This window comes from Mus musculus, chromosome 1 (assembly GCF_000001635.26).
Source record: "Mus musculus strain C57BL/6J chromosome 1, GRCm38.p6 C57BL/6J".
Taxonomy (NCBI): domain Eukaryota; kingdom Metazoa; phylum Chordata; class Mammalia; order Rodentia; family Muridae; genus Mus; species Mus musculus.
The window spans coordinates 92,079,963-92,097,821 of NC_000067.6; the positions used below are offsets into that span (position 1 = coordinate 92,079,963).

The 17,859-nt window shown below is 44.8% G+C and overlaps 1 protein-coding gene across 22 annotated transcripts in view; it reads right to left on the bottom strand.

The window, feature by feature from the left end:
- Hdac4 (histone deacetylase 4) overlaps positions 1–17,859 on the bottom strand; it is a 266,924-nt gene that overhangs the window by 151,184 nt on the left and 97,881 nt on the right. Inside the window, exon 3 of one of the 22 annotated variants that reach the window (XM_006529313.2) lies at positions 11,770–11,856. The exons of the other annotated variants lie outside the window; for them this stretch is intronic. The gene's annotated coding sequence lies outside the window, so the exon portion shown is untranslated. The remainder of the gene's footprint in view (positions 1–11,769; positions 11,857–17,859) is intronic. 22 annotated transcript variants of the gene reach the window in all.

Consider the following 17,859-nt stretch of genomic DNA (forward strand, 5'->3'; position numbering starts at 1 on the left):
AGCAACTTCTAGGGCCACCTCTCCTCCATGTGACACTTGTTTCATTCACCGCTAGGGATTCACCTCTAAAACCTGGGGAAGCCAGTTGGTCTCTGCTCCCATCTACCATGTCCACGTGCCTAGAATCATGCTTCATAAACTCCAATCTATAACCATGAAAACCTCACCTGAACTGCACGTCACATCCTACACAGGCCTACAAGTAAGTCGGAAACGCACAGTCCCAACCAAGGGACAAACCCATCCAGTGAAGACCTTCACAACACTACAGGGCACAGTGAACTCAGTAAAAACTAAAATAAAAACTAAAAAAATCTGTAACTGTTCCGAGAAAAGCCCTGCACAGCTACAGAGTTGAACACACAAGAAACTAGCCACAGACCGGAAATGCCAAACCACAGCTTGTAACCCTTCATCGTGATGAATGCTGGCAGGCTTAGGAGGTGTGAGCACTGGAGGCCAGGGCAGGCCCCAGCGCCTCTGGAAGAGCCTGTAGACTGAATTACCAGGAGTTCGTACTACAACTGCTTCCCTGCAACTGGCAGAGAACAAACAGGGAAGAGGCCCAGGGCGGTGCTGTGCCTGGGGCCAAGGAGCAGCACTATCTCTGGTTCTTTTCCCACTGTGCCCACTTTTGGATTTCATACAGTCATTCGATTCACCATATTCCTGACACATGCCCTTCAAATGTCATATCTAAGAATGGAAGCATTTTCCTGAAAAGACAAATGTCACCTAGCATTTTAAACACACTTTACATCAAACTACAAGCTACAGTTGAATTCCATGCATAACTAACTTTCTTTAACTCTGGTCTAAATTCAGTTGAAGGAAGCTTACTAAAAGAATCAGGAATGATTTTGAAGGCGAGTGATGTTCAGTTGTGACTTTTATTGCTCAGCTCTTCCTTGGAATCTAACAAGAGTGAGTGCAGAGACGGAGAAAGCCTAAGGATGAACACTCGGAAAAGCAGTGTCCACGCTGTGCCTCCAATGGAGCCAGCCAACCAAGAACTAGGGTGATTAGGAAGGACAGGCTTTCTCAAGGGTACCTTGTGACTGAAAAGGGTAATGGATAGGCAGCCCAAGTGAAGGGTAAGGAGAGTCATCAAGAGAGGACACATCCCCCTTGCCCCATCCAGTTCTGAACTACCAAATGAGGGAACCAGAACCTCCTCTTTGTTCACTGTCCCCAGCCATCCCACAGTCACTCTAGGTTTGTGTTGACAAGCCCCTGCCCTCAGAAGGACCAAGAGGTAAGCAGAGGGAGATGGTCAGAAAGTGAACATGGAAGTGGCTTACCTTGCCTGTCAAAAAAGAGGGTCTGATACTCCTCCATATCAGAATGACCTTTTCAGCCTTTTAATCCATGCTTAACCAAGAGCAGTAAGACCAAGGAAGAAAAGGGGGAAGATTCTAGGAAGAAGGGGGGGCCTTTTATATGGGCTACCCTGGGGCTCTTGGGCCTGGCTGGGTAGGAACAATTGCATAGGAGAGCCCCCAGCAAGCCCCTGCCTCAGAGATCTAAAGATGCCTCATGTCCAGATCCCCATTAACAGAGTATAGAATAGAATTGTGTTAGCTTTCCTTTTAGTTCACGCATACACGTACATACGTACATACGTACAGACATGTGTGTGTGTGTGTGTGTGTGTGTGTTTTCACATTTAAGGACAGCATACATGTGAAAGTCAGAAAACAACTTGGTGGAATAGGTTTTCTATTTGCACCACATGAATTCTGGAACCAAACCCAGGTCATCGATCTCGCTAGCAATGTCCCTTACCAACCAAGCCATCTCATAATCAGAAATAAAGGACAATTATTTTCACACTTGAGCTTAAAATAGGCTTATTCCAGGTGAACACTTGGGAGAAAACACTGCTAGAAAACACTCTCCATGGACCCATCAAATTACTGAGAGATGAAGCCTTACAGACCTACATGCAGCTTCTATCTGTGTGCAGGGTTACTGAACAAAAGGTACCATCTGCAGATGTGGAAAGGGCCAGGTCCCATTTCCTGGCACTGACAAGGTACCACTTCAAAGCATTCCAGCTCAGCACTGATTTCTGTGAACTCTGACCTGCAGTGCCTCAGTTTCCCCAAATGAAGGAGAGAAAGATATCCTTCAGCCTCAGCGGAGCTGTCCTCACATGAGCAGGCTACTGTCATAGCTCCCTATGGGTTTAAGGCACAGGATGAAACAGCCCTTCTAACTTCCACACTACTTCTTCAAAGGTAGTCAATGAAGGGAAGTACGAGCTCGCCATAAGCCGAGTGTGATGACTAGCCCAGTGAGGATGGTAGTCAAGCCCAGTTCAGGTTCTTGATTTCGGAGTTCATTAATTCATCATTCATGGTCATGCCCCAAAGCTTCGTAGACACCCAGCTCTGGATTCTCCAATGGGTGTGGTAGCTGCACCTGCCAACCCCCAAGTCCTACTTTTAGTAAATTCTAGCTATAAGACACAGCTGGGCACCTCTGGGGAAAGGAGCTAGTTCTGTACAGATGTGCATGCGTTCTCTCTCTCTCTCTCTCTCTCTCTCTCTCTCTCTCTCTCTCTCAGCATCATTTGCCTCAGAGGCCAGAAGAGGACACTGGGCACCCTGGAACTGGATTTACAGACAGTTGTGAGCCGTCATGTGGGTGCTGGGACTTGAACTCAAGTTCTCTGTTAGAGAGTCTACTGTTTTAACCACTACGCTACCTCTCCAGTGCCATATACAGATGTTCTTGACATCACCGAGTACACGCACTGGACAAGAGCTTAGACTTCTGTGGCTATGCCATCAATTCTGTCACAGGACTTTCCCTAGCAACTGAGCCAGCTCTCTGAAACCTGTCCTTCCCCAGGATGCATGTCAATTAACAGAAAACAAAAGCAGAAAAGACCTTCTACATTGAGTAATACAATCTCCAGCAAGCTGAAGGAACAAATCTGTCATTTCCACAGGACAATCATGTGCTCAACTAGAAGGAGAAATGCAGAGCTAAAAAAAGAGCAGAGAGAATCAAGAAGCACCACGGTGACATAAAGTTCACAAAGGGGAAGTAGCTGAACTTTCACTCACTTTTTTTCATCTCACTTTTGCCAAAGTGAGATGCAGCACCAGCCAGGAGCACCATAGGCAGGTGGAAGTGGCTTCCAGTTCCGACCAGTGCATACACAGGCCTTAGGAAACCAAATTCAGGAAATTCTATAATACCACCCTAAGAATACAGTGACTCACTTTCTGTCAGAGAGACAGTAAATATCTAGTTCAAGGTTTAATACAGCCTGATTAGTCTCTCCCCAGCACACTTGCAACTCAAAGACCTCATGTATGCGGTGAACACACAACCTACCTTCTGTTTTCTCTCATCAGTCAGCACCTAAGGCAGTGCAGGGTGCAGAACTCAAAGGTCAGGCACAGGGTACTGATTTTGAATAGTTACACTGTGCTGTGTGGGTTTTGCACTAGTCTCAAAAGTCCCCACCTGTGGAATTATTGGGGTTCTGAGAACACACCTCTGAATCCTCGGGGACTGTCTACAATGACGCATCTGCCACCGTTGCACATGGTCTCTTCAGAGCTTTTCATCTGCTGGCAGGCATTGTTTGGACTCTCAGGGGACAGACATGAGCTGTAGGAAATCAGTCTTAGGTGCTGGGACCTTATCCCAGGTGCCAGAGCCTGCCTGTAATCCTGCTGTTACTCTGCTTGGATGTCTACTTTCTGAGTTCCAGGTGGCTCTGTGCCCCATGATTAACCTATCAATAGGGGAAAGAGCCATCTGAAAATTACAGAGCTTTGAGAATGTTTTTTAGGACTTTTGTTCGGAGCAGGAAAGGATTCGTTAATGCTGTAATGCTCAAAAAGACCAGCAATCCCAGCCCCAATGAACACTCACTACATGACGCAGATTCCAACAAACTGCACAATAACGATGAAAAAGCACAGTTTAAAAAACCAACAAAGAAACTCGGCTCTCTCTGAGAAACCTTCAATTTACTTGGCCACTTTCTCATGGACATTCAATTAAAAACAACTGTGGGAAAACAAATCTAGCCGCTGGAAACAGCAGATGCCAGTGAGGCCATAAAATAGGCATTCTCCTAAGAGCCCTAGAAGCCTTTCAGCACTGACATTTGACAAAAGCCAGAAGCCTAGGTCCCAAGAAAGAGGGCCACACCTCACCCCACCCAAAGTGAGTTCAATAAATATCTGATATGACAGCAAAGTACAAACTACAGAAGAAGGTGGGGGTGGGGGGAGATGTTATCAAGAAGATAGCTTAATCAGTAAACCGTTTGCCTTGTAAATTCCATCTCTAGAACCAGCGTAAAAATTCTGGGTGTGGTGAGGCACACTTATAACCCCAGCAATGGAGAGGTTGAAACTAGAAGCTTTCCACTGGCTAGCCAGCCTAGCTTAACTGGTGAGTTGCAGGCTAATGAGAGACCTTCCCCAAAGCACATAGGCAGCATTCCCGATGACAACATCTCAGGTTTTCCTCTGACCTCTGCAAGCATGCATATACATGCACACCCCAAAATACACAAGTATACACACACATAGTGTGTCTTTTTTTTTTTTGGTTTTTTGAGACAGGGTTTCTCTGTATAGCCCTGGCTATCCTGGAACTCACTTTGTAGACCAGGCTGGCCTCAAACTTAGAAATCCACCTGCCTCTGCCTCCCGAGTGCTGGGATTAAAGTCGTGCGCCACCACGCCCGGCTACACACAGTGTGTCTTAAAGAATACTATCCACAAAGGAATTGGTTATCTGGCTATCACATAAAGGAGCTGTACTCAGAATACACAATCAGCATCTACAATTCAAGCATAAAGAGGCAAATAACTCAAGTGAGAACAGGCAAAAGACTTAAGCAGATATCTCTGCAAAGAGAGAGCAAATGGCCAAAGACCACATGGAGAGATGCTCAGCATCCAGCCTCAGCAGATGCACATGGCAGCCAGGATGAGGCACTGTTTCACACCCATGAGAATCAGGACAAGAGCACCATCAGTAGCATACATATAGCATCTCCCAGCCACCCATGGGTGCGCCTGTCTAGCTGTAGGTACCACAGCCTGGTGCTATCTGACCCTGGTGGAGCATGATCGTACCTGCAGGATGAGAAGCTGAAGGTCAACTCTAGGCCTTCAATTCTGAGACAAGCACAACACTAGTTCTTGCTGTTTTACACCCTATTCCTGACCTACAGACAAATTCCTCAAAGGGTTTCTTCCTTCTTCAGTGGCTTGAGGAGAGCTGCCTTCAAGGCCATCACATATATTCTGAAGATAAGATCAACAACAGCCTTCAGAGGCGTCCATACCCTCATCCCTACAGCCTATAAATGTCTATTTCCATGTCAGAGTGACTTTGCTGGTGTAATCAGAGATCCTGAGATGAGGACCGAGTAAATGGTTAGTTCCAGTGTGGGGATGGGAACTGTGCGGCATAACAAGATGTCACAAAGCAAGGAAGCCATCACAGACTACAAAGTCACATCAAAAGGGCTTAAGGGCCCCTAAAGGCCAGAGATGGAGCCCTATATACAACAAGAGAATATTAGTGCACTCAAACACATGGTTCACAGTTCACACATACACACACACACATACACACACACACACACACACACACACACGACAAGACATTAGCTTTGGAAGATACAATGGGACAGATGAAGGGAGCACCATAAGGAACAAGCAGTGGTCACTGGACAGGACAACCCGCTCCCACTCTGCAACTATAGTGTGTGTCCATGAGCAAAAGAGAAAACAAAATGCAAGCAGAGGCAGGAAGCTGTAAACAAATGGCAGCCCAGTGTCCCTCACAGCTAACAGACTCAATGCCACACAAAACTTTTCTAAAACATTCAAGCTTTAAGCACTGGTACCTGGAGGTGTCTAAGAACTATTTGAAGAGTGGCAATGGTATTGTGGTTGCATCTTTTAGACACCTGTGTCAACAGTCCAAGGCCTTATGCAGCTGCAGTGAGAAAGCTAGAACAGCCAAGCCAGGCCTGGCCCCAGTGAGGCATGGCTGAAGGGGGTTAAATGCAAGAGGTCATTCCTTGTCTTCTGTCTCACTTTTAGAACTTTCGGGGGCATAGCTGCTGAAGGCACCGCTCAGCAGACTTGGGTACTACTGATGCTCACTGTAGTTAGATGCCTCCACTTGTCTACAACAATAGAGGAGTACATTCCCAGGTCACACAAAAGACAAGCACCCTACAATCTCCTTGACTGCCACATGACAGTCATTCTAGTTTTTACCAACAGGGGACAGAAACAGAGATAAATCCACTTTGACCTGACTTCCTGGCTAATGGGCAAAATGAATGTTCCAGGCTCATTGGGAGGCTAGGGCCTGGCAGTGTTGGTATGAGTCTGCTTAGTCTGCTGTGACTAAGCAGGAGACAAGAACACCAGCTACACTTAACAGCTGATTTAACAGTAGTGAAAGGAACCTCAAGAGTAAAAACAACAACACCCGCCTACTTCAAACAAAACAAAATAAGCAAACCACTAAACTAGGGTCCCCTGGGAGCCAGACACACAGCAGAGCTGTCACTGTGACTTGACTGAAGGCAGACTGGTTGCACCTGCCCAAAAGCTGTTTCAAAAGGAAAAGGCTCTTTCTTAGCAGGACTGGAATCAAATATCACACTAGCCAGCCTTCTACACAGTGCTAAGCCCTCCTCATTTCTCAGGTAGGGGGTAATTTCCTTTGTAATTCAGTCTTTCTTAAAAGAAATCTTGCCTGAAGTTATTTTATGCATCATGGAAGGAAGGACCAATGGCTCTGCTATAAGTTGCAGACATTCCCAGAGGTGCCAATGCAGCTACTGCCAAAGGGTTACACAGAGGGCACTCATCAAAAGCCAAGGAACTGCACCTCCACACATTCTCCTGCAGCTTGAGGTGCTTGCCAAGGGAAGACAGGGGTAAGAGGCAGGGACACAAGTCTCTGGAGCCCAACTCATAAGCCACTTAAGGCCCACCGTCCAGACCACCAGGGCAAGCACACAGGCCAGCCTTCTGAAACTATGCCTGGCGAATGTTCCCTGCTGGATGCCAAGCTGCCAGCAGAGCCTTGCTCATGGTGCTTTCTTCACATGTGGTTTGATTGACGCAAATCAAGAGGCAAGCAAATGATTCATAATTGTCCAAGCTGAAGGCTCACACAGAAATTACACCACCTCAAACTTGCTGATTCACCAAGAGGCTATAATGTCCCAGAAGACACCGTTGACTGGAACCCTCACACACATGTAGGTACATGATTCCATGTGTGCCTAGCTTTGCACCTCTCCCACATTCCCTGTAAGCAAGGCTGCCAGTTACTGGTAGAAGTGGTACAGGGGACCAATTCTTGCACATGGGTTCTACCTAGCCTCTGTATCCCTGGTGATCCCTCCAAAAATGGATGAGTACTTGTACCTAGGACCCTCAGCATCATCCTCAATGGTGGAAAAAGACTGTCCAGCTGGAGACCAGGCTCAGACAGGCTAGTCTGGGCTGTTCTGCAGAACAAGGGTTGGCAACAAGGACAGAGCAGCAGAGTTGAGGAACAGCAGGGCAAGAAGGAACATGACCATCAACCTGCAGCCATCCCCACTCTTGCAATTTCTTCAACAATGGCCAAACGCAAGTCCCAAGCACTTATACACCCCTAGCACTTACAAGGCGTCACACAAAGCAGTGATGAAGCCCTCACTGGCAGCAGCCACTCTCTCCTAGGCTCCTCCCTGCACTGATGGCATCTAGGACTCTGTACTATGCTGAGTTTTTGTAGCTAATCTTCCTAAATACACAGAAATCCCTGAGAACAAGACTGATCCAGCTACTCTTGGTGCCAGTGTTCTGTGCCCATCTAGCAGACCAGGCATTCCCTATTTGTTGAAGGACAAGAAGAAGAAAATGACATCAGTTCTGGACCCTTCTGCATACTTGAAGAACAAACTGTCAAACTCTCAGGTACGGATGCCACAAAGCACTGTCATCTTTGGCAGATACACAAGATCAACACAAAGCTGGGGTCAGCATGGGGGCAGAAATGTTTACCTGGGTCACAGCACGAGGATACAAGCTAGGCTTAGTGTGAAGAAGACTATCTACAGGGCCAACCTGAGAAGCACAGACCCCATGCCACTGGGTCTTGGTACCTGTAGCATTTTTACAGGCCAATAAGCAAAGGGCTACTATGCCTGCTGAGAGGAAAAAAGGGTGCCACCTTCCCTGGTACCCCCACAAGCCAGAATGGTAAATAATATCAGCACGAGAGAAGCCTTTCCAAGGTTCCCACCAGCACTTAGCAACATGTATAAAAAACTTGCCATTTCTTCACAGCAAGTCCAAGCGTTCTGCGTCTGCAAGAGCCAGGGGAAAAAAAATCTCTCCTTCTTTGGACCCTGTCCACATGTAACCACCCACCCTACTCAGGCACCCGGGGAATTTGAGGTTCCTGGTCTGAGACATGGGAAAGAAGAACTATGAGGAGGTGCAACAAATCCCACAGGCTGCAAAGTTTGTATAGATTAGCTGAGTAACCTCCAGAAGAGGTTACTATCTCTAGCAAACAGAATTGTCTACATGGCCACCCTTAGGATTCAACTGACTTGAAAACAATTTGTAAGAAAAAAAAAAAGGTAGAAAGGTACACTTTGCAGCATCCATCAATGAGAACTATCTGGGAAGTCTGACTTGTTTAATGCCCATCAGCTCATAGATATCCTCCATCCACAATGCTGCGCACTCAGGTGACAGCACATAACTGGACACCAGAGGAAGCAGTCAGGGTATTGGCTCATCAGGCAGGTCAAAAAGGGCCCCGGGTGAGTCCAGAGCTTCAGTGAGCTGAAGGCCCATCCAGATCTCAGAACATTCAAGCTCAAATTTAACAACCACTCTATGTTTGCAAAAACAAAGCCAGGGTTTCCTGTTTTCCTCAGGAAATTCTGGGTTCCTGAGGCTGGTGCCTGACCAGAAGACCCTTACTGGACTGTATGTATTAAAAACAGGGGATCCCCTTTACTAGACATCATGCTGCAAACCCACACCCAATACATACACACTAGAGTAAGAAGAGGGATAGGTAAGTCTCGTTCCTTGTATATAAGCAAAAAGGCTAGGATGCTGACTGGTCTCTCAGACTCAATAGCGGTCAACACCAGAATCCCCTTTCCTAGGAGCAAGACACCAAGTAAGGTCCCAACAGCCCCGGAAAGATGTGCTTGAGAAAGTAGCCACAACATCTAGGCTGTCTCACTGTGACTAATGCAAGCAAAGGTCCAGTCACAGTGGCACAGAGACTCCCTGATCAGCCTACAGCTGATGCAGAGAATGCCTGAGGATGCTACTGAGTATAGTATGAGTCTGTGCCTAACTACTGGCATCCTGGGTAGAAACAGATCATATTGTGCCCTATGTAAAGGGTTCTGGCCACACTTTCCTCTGGTGGCTGTGAACTCTAAAGGACCCTCACAGGCATTTTAAATGAGGCCCAATGCTGTATGTAGCACTCTGAATCTTCAGTGGTGCCCATGGCCCATGAATGATGTGCACTTCCCAGGTCCTGTCCTTACGATTGATGTGGAGAAGGAATACTGGCTTACAGTTCTAGAGAACACTGTTCCAGGAAGCTAGTTAGGTGGATCAGCAAACAACCTGGGCCGTGCTCTCCTATTCTTTGTCAACCTTGAAGGGCACTAAGCACTAAAGATGAACATGGAGAGCAGCAATGCAGCTGTGAGCACAACTGCAAGGCCAGAGTAAAGGCTGAAACAAGTGTCCTAATCACCCTTCATGAGGAACACCACACAGAAACAGATGAATACAAGATGCTTCTGGGAAGTCCATTCATGCTGCGTCCAGTGTTCTTGGTAACATGACTAATCCATGCCCACTGCCCCCTCCAACGGACAAAGCAGGGCAGAGTCTCCACAGGAAAATCATGCAGCTATTCACTCACTACTGGGCCCAAACACTGACACCTCATGAGATGGGCACTGGACACTCCTGACACCATGATCAATTGTGTTCCACGTGAGGACAAACGTCAGATCCCATCAGAATGTTACACTGAATGCCAATGTCCCATGAGGATGGCCAGAGCAGGGTTGGAACAATACAGGATGCAGAAGCCAGCTGCTACATCAGGATCAGAGTACTGACTACCAGCTGCTACTCTATCTGAGAAGCCTCAGACAAACATCTCACCTCTGCCTTCCATTGCTGATTCCCAAACTGCAGTGCCCAGGGTAACCCAGAGCCAGCTGCCATTATGTCAGGTGACATACATAATACATCCCATAATAAGAGAAAACAACCTTACACTAGGTAAGCTTATATCTGCCTGAAGCACTGCCAGCCACACAAAAATCACAGCCAGAGCAGCCCTGGTGGAAACTGTATTGTACCAGCTCCGAACAAGCATCTTCCCAGTGCCTGAGAACCTCTCCTAGTAGGGATGATGTGGCCACACTGCCTATAGCAAGGTCATCATGAACACAACCCATTCAGAATAGCTAGAGAAGAACATGGCCACACTGGATACAAGGAGTGGGTCATGAGAAGGAAGAAGCCATAGGCAGTGGGTCTAACCAGGGCCAGAGCATGCATACTACAGAGGCAAAGACATTTCTGCCAGAAAGTACTAGCCCTGCTAGACTCAGTAGGGGCAGGGGAGAAATTAGAAGGGCAGAAGAAACTCAATAAATCAGCTAATGCAATGCTGGGAGCTTCTTCTCCTGGGAGTGTGGAAGAGAATCTATCTCACAGGCACATACCCTTAGAAGCTGAGATTCTGCGTTAAATACAGTTTCTGTCACATTGCTTAGCTTGAGCGATGAGCTCCACTAATGTCCTTTCAGACCAAGGGAAGGCAGAGAGGATACCCAGAGGTGCAGGGGCTCAGGACAGAGTTCAGTCCCAGCCTCACTCAACAGAGTGCTAACAGCAGGCCCGTAGGCAAAGCATGTGGAATCCCTGTCTGGAGAAGTATCCTGACCCAAAGCCATACTACAGCTGCACAGTACAACCAAGAGCCTAAGAACTCTACTTACAAGGGAGCCTGCAAGAGTGGAGGCATTAAGTCAAGCTAATTGCTGACACCCAGAGAATTAGAAGCAGATGGATATTTCTAGAACTTTAAAGAAACAACTTCATTAATATTTCACACACAATCTTTCTCTGCATGTATGTTTTGATTAAGTAAAAAGTTCGCTAAATACTTGGAAAGTTTGAGCAATGAAAAGGGATGCCAGAGCTGTCCACATTAATCACTGTATGAATTAAGCTTTCAAAACTAAGAAGGACAACTGATGGAATTGAAGAGAAAAACAAAACAAAACAAAACAAAACAAAACACCTCAGATGCTTTAAGTCACAGATACCATACTATCAACAAGGAAATTAAGTGAATTGGAAAAGAGTTGTAAAAAACTGTTCAACAAGAAAAGGCAAAAAGTGAGGGAAACACACGATGAGAAGCCAAGAATCTTGAAAAGCCAACAGGTAAAGAATGAGGGCAGTGAAGCCCTACTTGGAGAGCCGCAGGCTGGTATGCTCAGGCCTGACAGAGGACAAATTCAGAGGGAAAGGAAGGTAAGAAGGGTGTGCTAGAGCAACAGAGGGAAAGAGAAGTATGCTAGAACCAAGAGAAACTACACCTCAATAACCAGTGAGTGGACTCCAGAAGCAAAGCCACAGACGCACATTACAAAGGCGGCCTGCGGAAGGAGCAACACTGTGCTGACACAAAGCCACTCACGTGCAAGGAGCTTGGAAGCCCAGAAAGGAGGAAGAATCTGCTACATGTATGAGGAGAGGAGAGCCATCTTGAAACTTTGTAATGCAACTGTTCAAGAGAAAAGACAAACATTACACATATAAGTAACAAAAACAAGACCCACAACTGTGTCACTAACTCCTAAAGCTACTACAGTCTCTTGCCCCAAAAGAAGGTATTCCGGAGAAAAGTTAAAGATGCAGCAGGTGACAGGAAGTAATCTGGGAAACAAGTGACCAAGTGCTGTCTAGAGTCTGAGACCTAGGGACCATCCACTTGGCTGGAACTTGGCACAAAGCATACCTGTTACAGGCAGCAAACCAATGAAGATGCATCAGAAGGCTGCCTGGTGTCTTTTCCAGGGCTAGGGTCCCATCCATTTAACTCATTGACTACCATGACTCTTCTGGGTGCAACAGTTTGATCAGCAGGCTCCTAGTTTCTGATGACCTTGACAATTTTGAGGAGCCCCACTGGATATAGTGTAGATATGTACTAGATCTAGTATTTGTCTGCTGTACTATGATGAGTATAGGAGTGTATGGTTTAAAGTAAACCCACTGAGGGTAACTGTCGAATCCTTCCATCACAACAAAGGTTGTGTACTGTCAACACGACTGCTCAGAAAATGAAAAGTCACACAATACCTGCTGTACTCATTTCATGTGGCACTCTAGGGACAAGGACAGATTACAAAAGAAGCAAGGCCAGAGAGTCCTAAAAGGATCTCAGGCAGACAGCCAAAAGGGGGCGGAAAGTGGCTGCCTAAGAGAGTCCAAGGAGGGTTGAACAATGGAGGTATGTGTCCTTAATCCTAGCACTCAGGCCTTCCTGGTGTCTTTAATACACTCAGGAGGTAGAGGCAGGCAAATCTAAGTTCGAGACCAGCAGGGTCTACAGAACAAGTTCCAGGCCAGCCAGGACTACACAGAGACATCCTGGAGTGGATTCTAAAGTTGATCTTTTTTAAAAAAATTCATATAAAGATTGATTCAAAGGGTGAAACAAGTGATGTTAAAAATAAAAGAATACAAAACAAACAAACAAACAAACAAACAAATAAATAAATAAATAAAAGAATACAGCCTGGAGAGATGGTTCAGAGGTTAAGAGGACAGACTATTCTTCTAAAGGTCATGAGTTCAATTCCCGACAACCACATGGTGGTTCACAACCATCTGTAATGGAATTTGGTAACTTCTTCTGGTGTGTCTGAAGACAACTACAGTGCACCCATAGTTACAAAAATAAAATACAAACTCATAGCTCTGAGTGCCTCCAAGAAGAAACGGGAGAGAGCACATACTAGCAGCTTGACAACACATCTAAAAGCTCTAGAAAAAAAGGAAGCAAATTCACCCAAGAGGAGTAGACGGCAGGAAATAATCAAACTCAGGGGTGAAATCAACCAAGTGGAAACAAGAAGAACTATTCAAAGAATTAACCAAACGAGGAGTTGGTTCTTTGAGAAAATCAACAAGATAGATAAACCCTTAGCTAGACTCACTAAAGGGCACAGGGACAAAATCCTAATTAACAAAATCAGAAATGAAAAGGGAGACATAACAACAGATCCTGAAGAAATCCAAAACACTATCAGATCCTTCTACAAAAGGCTATACACAACAAAACTGGAAAACCTGGACGAAATGGACAAATTTCTGGACAGATACCAGGTACCAAAGTTGAATCAGGATCAAGTTGACCATCTAAAAAGTCCCATATCACCTAAAGAAATAGAAGCAGTTATTAATAGTCTCCCAGCCAAAAAAAGCCCAGGACCAGACGGGTTTAGTGCAGAGTTCTATCAGACCTTCAAAGAAGATCTAATTCCAGTTCTGCACAAACTATTTCACAAAATAGAAGTAGAAGGTACTCTACCCAACTCATTTTATGAAGCCACTATTACTCTGATACCTAAACCACAGAAAGACCCAACAAAGATAGAGAACTTCAGACCAATTTCTCTTATGAATATCGATGCAAAAATCCTCAATAAAATTCTCGCTAACCGAATCCAAGAACACATTAAAGCAATCATCCATCCTGACCAAGTAGGTTTTATTCCAGGGATGCAGGGATGGTTTAATATACGAAAATCCATCAATTATATAAACAAACTCAAAGACAAAAACCACATGATCATCTCGTTAGATGGAGAAAAAGCATTTGACAAGATCCAACACCCATTCATGATAAAAGTGTTGGAAAGATCAGGAATTCAAGGCCCATACCTAAACATGATAAAAGCAATCTACAGCAAACCAGGAGCCAACATCAAAGTAAATGGAGAGAAGCTGGAAGCAATCCCACTAAAATCAGGGACTAGACAAGGCTGCCCACTTTCTCCCTACCTTTTCAACATAATACTTGAAGTATTAGCCAGAGCAATTCGACAACAAAAGGAGATCAAGGGGATACAAATTGGAAAAGAGGAAGTCAAAATATCACTTTTTGCAGATGATATGATAGTATATATAAGTGACCCTAAAAATTCTACCAGAGAACTCCTAAACCTGATAAACAGCTTCGGTGAAGTAGCTGGATATAAAATAAACTCAAACAAGTCAATGGCCTTTCTCTATACAAAGAATAAACAGGCTGAGAAAGAAATTAGGGAAACAACACCCTTCTCAATAGTCACAAATAATATAAAATATCTTGGCGTGACTCTAACTAAGGAAGTGAAAGATCTGTATGATAAAAACTTCAAATATCTGAAGAAAGAAATTAAAGAAGATCTCAGAAGATGGAAAGATCTCCCATGCTCATGGATTGGCAGGATCAACATTGTAAAAATGGCTATCTTGCCAAAAGCAATCTACAGATTCAATGCAATCCCTATCAAAATTCCAACTCAATTCTTCAACGAATTAGAAGGAGCAATTTGCAAATTCATCTGGAATAACAAAAAACCTAGGATAGCAAAAAGTCTTCTCAAGGATAAAAGAACCTCTGGTGGAATCACCATGCCTGACCTAAAGCTTTACTACAGAGCAATTGAGATAAAAACTGCATGGTACTGGTATAAAGACAGACAAGTAGACCAATGGAATAGAATTGAAGACCCAGAAATGAACCCACACACCTATGGTCACTTGATCTTCGACAAGGGAGCTAAAACCATCCAGTGGAAGAAAGACAGCATTTTCAACAATTGGTGCTGGCACAACTGGTTGTTACCGTGTAGAAGAATGCGAATCGATCCATACTTATCTCCTTGTACTAAGGTCAAATCTAAGTGGATCAAGGAACTTCACATAAAACCAGAGACACTGAAACTTATAGAGGAGAAAGTGGGGAAAAGCCTTGAAGATATGGGCACAGGGGAAAAATTCCTGAACAGAACAGCAATGGCTTGTACTGTAAGATCGAGAATTGACAAATGGGACCTAATGAAACTCCAAAGTTTCTGCAAGGCAAAAGACACCGTCAGTAAGACAAAAAGACCACCAACAGATTGGGAAAGGATCTTTACCTATCCTAAATCAGATAGGGGACTAATATCCAACATATATAAAGAACTCAAGAAGGTGGACTTCAGAAAGTCAAATAATCCCATTAAAAAATGGGGCTCAGAACTGAACAAAGAATTCTCACCTGAGGAATACCGAATGGCAGAGAAGCACCTGAAAAAAATGTTCAACATCCTTAATCATCAGGGAAATGCAAATCAAAACAACCCTGAGATTCCACCTCACACCAGTCAGAATGGCTAAGATCAAAAATTCAGGTGACAGCAGATGCTGGCGTGGATGTGGAGAAAGAGGAACACTCCTCCATTGTTGGTGGGATTGCAGGCTTGTACAACCACTCTGGAAATCAGTCTGGCGGTTCCTCAGAAAATTAGACATAGCAATACCTCTCCTGGGCATATATCCAGAAGATGCCCCAACGGGTAAGAAGGACACATGCTCCACTATGTTCATAGCAGCCTTATTTATAATAGCCAGAAGCTGGAAAGAACCCAGATGCCCCTCAACAGAGGAATGGATACAGAAAATGTGGTATATCTACACAATGGAGTACTACTCAGCTATTAAAAAGAATGAATTTATGAAATTCCTAGCCAAATGGATGGACCTGGAGGGCATCATCCTGAGTGAGGTAACACATTCACAAAGGAACTCACACAATATGTACTCACTGATAAGTGGATATTAGCCCCAAACCTAGGATACCCAAGATATAAGATACAATTTGCTAAACACATGAAACTCAAGAAGAAAGAAGACTGAAGTGTGGACACTATGCCCCTCCTTAGAATTGGGAACAAAACACCCATGAAAGGAGTTACAGAGACAAAGTTTGGAGCTGAGATGAAAGGATGGACCATGTAGAGACTGCCATATCCAGGGATCCACCCCATAATCAGCATCCAAACGCTGACACAATTGCATACACTAGCAAGATTTTATTGAAAGGACCCAGATGTAGCTGTCTCTTGTGAGACTATGCCGGGGCCTAGCAAACACAGAAGTGGATGCTCACAGTCAGCTAGTGGATGGATCACAGGGCTCCCAATGGAGGAGCTAGAGAAAGTAGCCAAGGAGCTAAAGGGATCTGCAACCCTATAGGTGGAACAACATTATGAACTAACCAGTACCCCGGAGCTCTTGACTCTAGCTGCATATGTATCAAAAGATGGCCTAGTCGGCCATCACTGGAAAGAGAGGCCCATTGGACACGCAAACTTTATATGCCCCAGTACAGGGGAACGCCAGGGCCAAAAAGGGGGAGTGGGTGGGTAGGGGAGTGGGGGTGGGTGGGTATGGGGGACTTTTGGTATAGCATTGGAAATGTAAATGAGCTAAATACCTAATAAAAAATGGAAAAAATAAAATAAAATACATAACTACAGATTCAGAGATTTTTAAATATATGGTTATATCATGCACAGTTGATGACAATAAATTTTAAATAAAATAAGACAAACTCTTACAAGATTATTCTCTAAGAATCCAAGTGAATGGACATCGTTGCATATGTCTATAACCTAGCACAAGAGGGAGGGAGGGCACAGTTAAGGCCACCTCCTGAGACTCTGAGAGGGAGGGAGGGAGGGACAGAGGAAGGGGGAGGGAGATAGAGAGGGGGATAAAGGGGAAAGGAACAGAAAGAGAGAATAAGAATATAATAAAGTCAGACTACTGGCAATCATTAAAGATCCTGGGAAACTAAAAATTCCAACCACCAAGAACACAGGACCACAAAGACTTAAGAGTCTCAAAACATTTGATAAGTAATTCTAATATTAAATTCTTTTGGAAAGTATTTTAAAAGCTGACATCCCAAAGAGAGATTAGAGGCTACTACAACTCAGCAACAGAATGAAGATCCTAAAAGAAGTCGACTTACTGCAGTCCACAGAGAGGCAGCATCACCCTCAGCTGAGCTGCAGCAGGAAGGCATCTCTGCCTCACCACAGCAACAGAGGCAAGAAAGATGCTGAGCAAATGAAATGTGATCACCATGAACTTACCCTATATGGAACTTGCTACAGTGTGTTTTTGAAACAGGGTTTCATGTAGCCAGGACAGCCTGAAATGTGGGCCATGAACTCCTGATCCTGCTGCCTCCACCTCCTATGTGCTGGGATCACAGGTGGGCTGCACGGCCTGCAGATGAACTATCCCATTGCCAAAAAACCAGAGGAAATCTAGTCTCTGCCCCTGTAGAATGTCCTAGAACTCCTTCCTGGCCACACCACAAGACTAGAACATGCATCTAAAACGAGAAAGGAAGAAGAAAAACTACCCCCTCTACATTTAATGCTCCTTTGTCCTAGAAACACTGAAGAAGTCACAGAAATCTGCTCAGAAACTATACAAGTTTAGAATAATGAGATGATCACACACACACACAGAGAGAGAGAGAGAGAGAGAGAGAGAGATCCATTTATAATAAATTTACATATACTAATCTTAAAAAAGAAAATAAACTTAATTTAAAAGAAAGATACACAGAATGGAAAATGGCTTGATTAGTAAATAAAGCACCTGCTTTCAAGGCATGAGAACCTAAGTTTAGACTGCCGAACGAGCTACACACCTGTACTCCAGCACTGGCGAG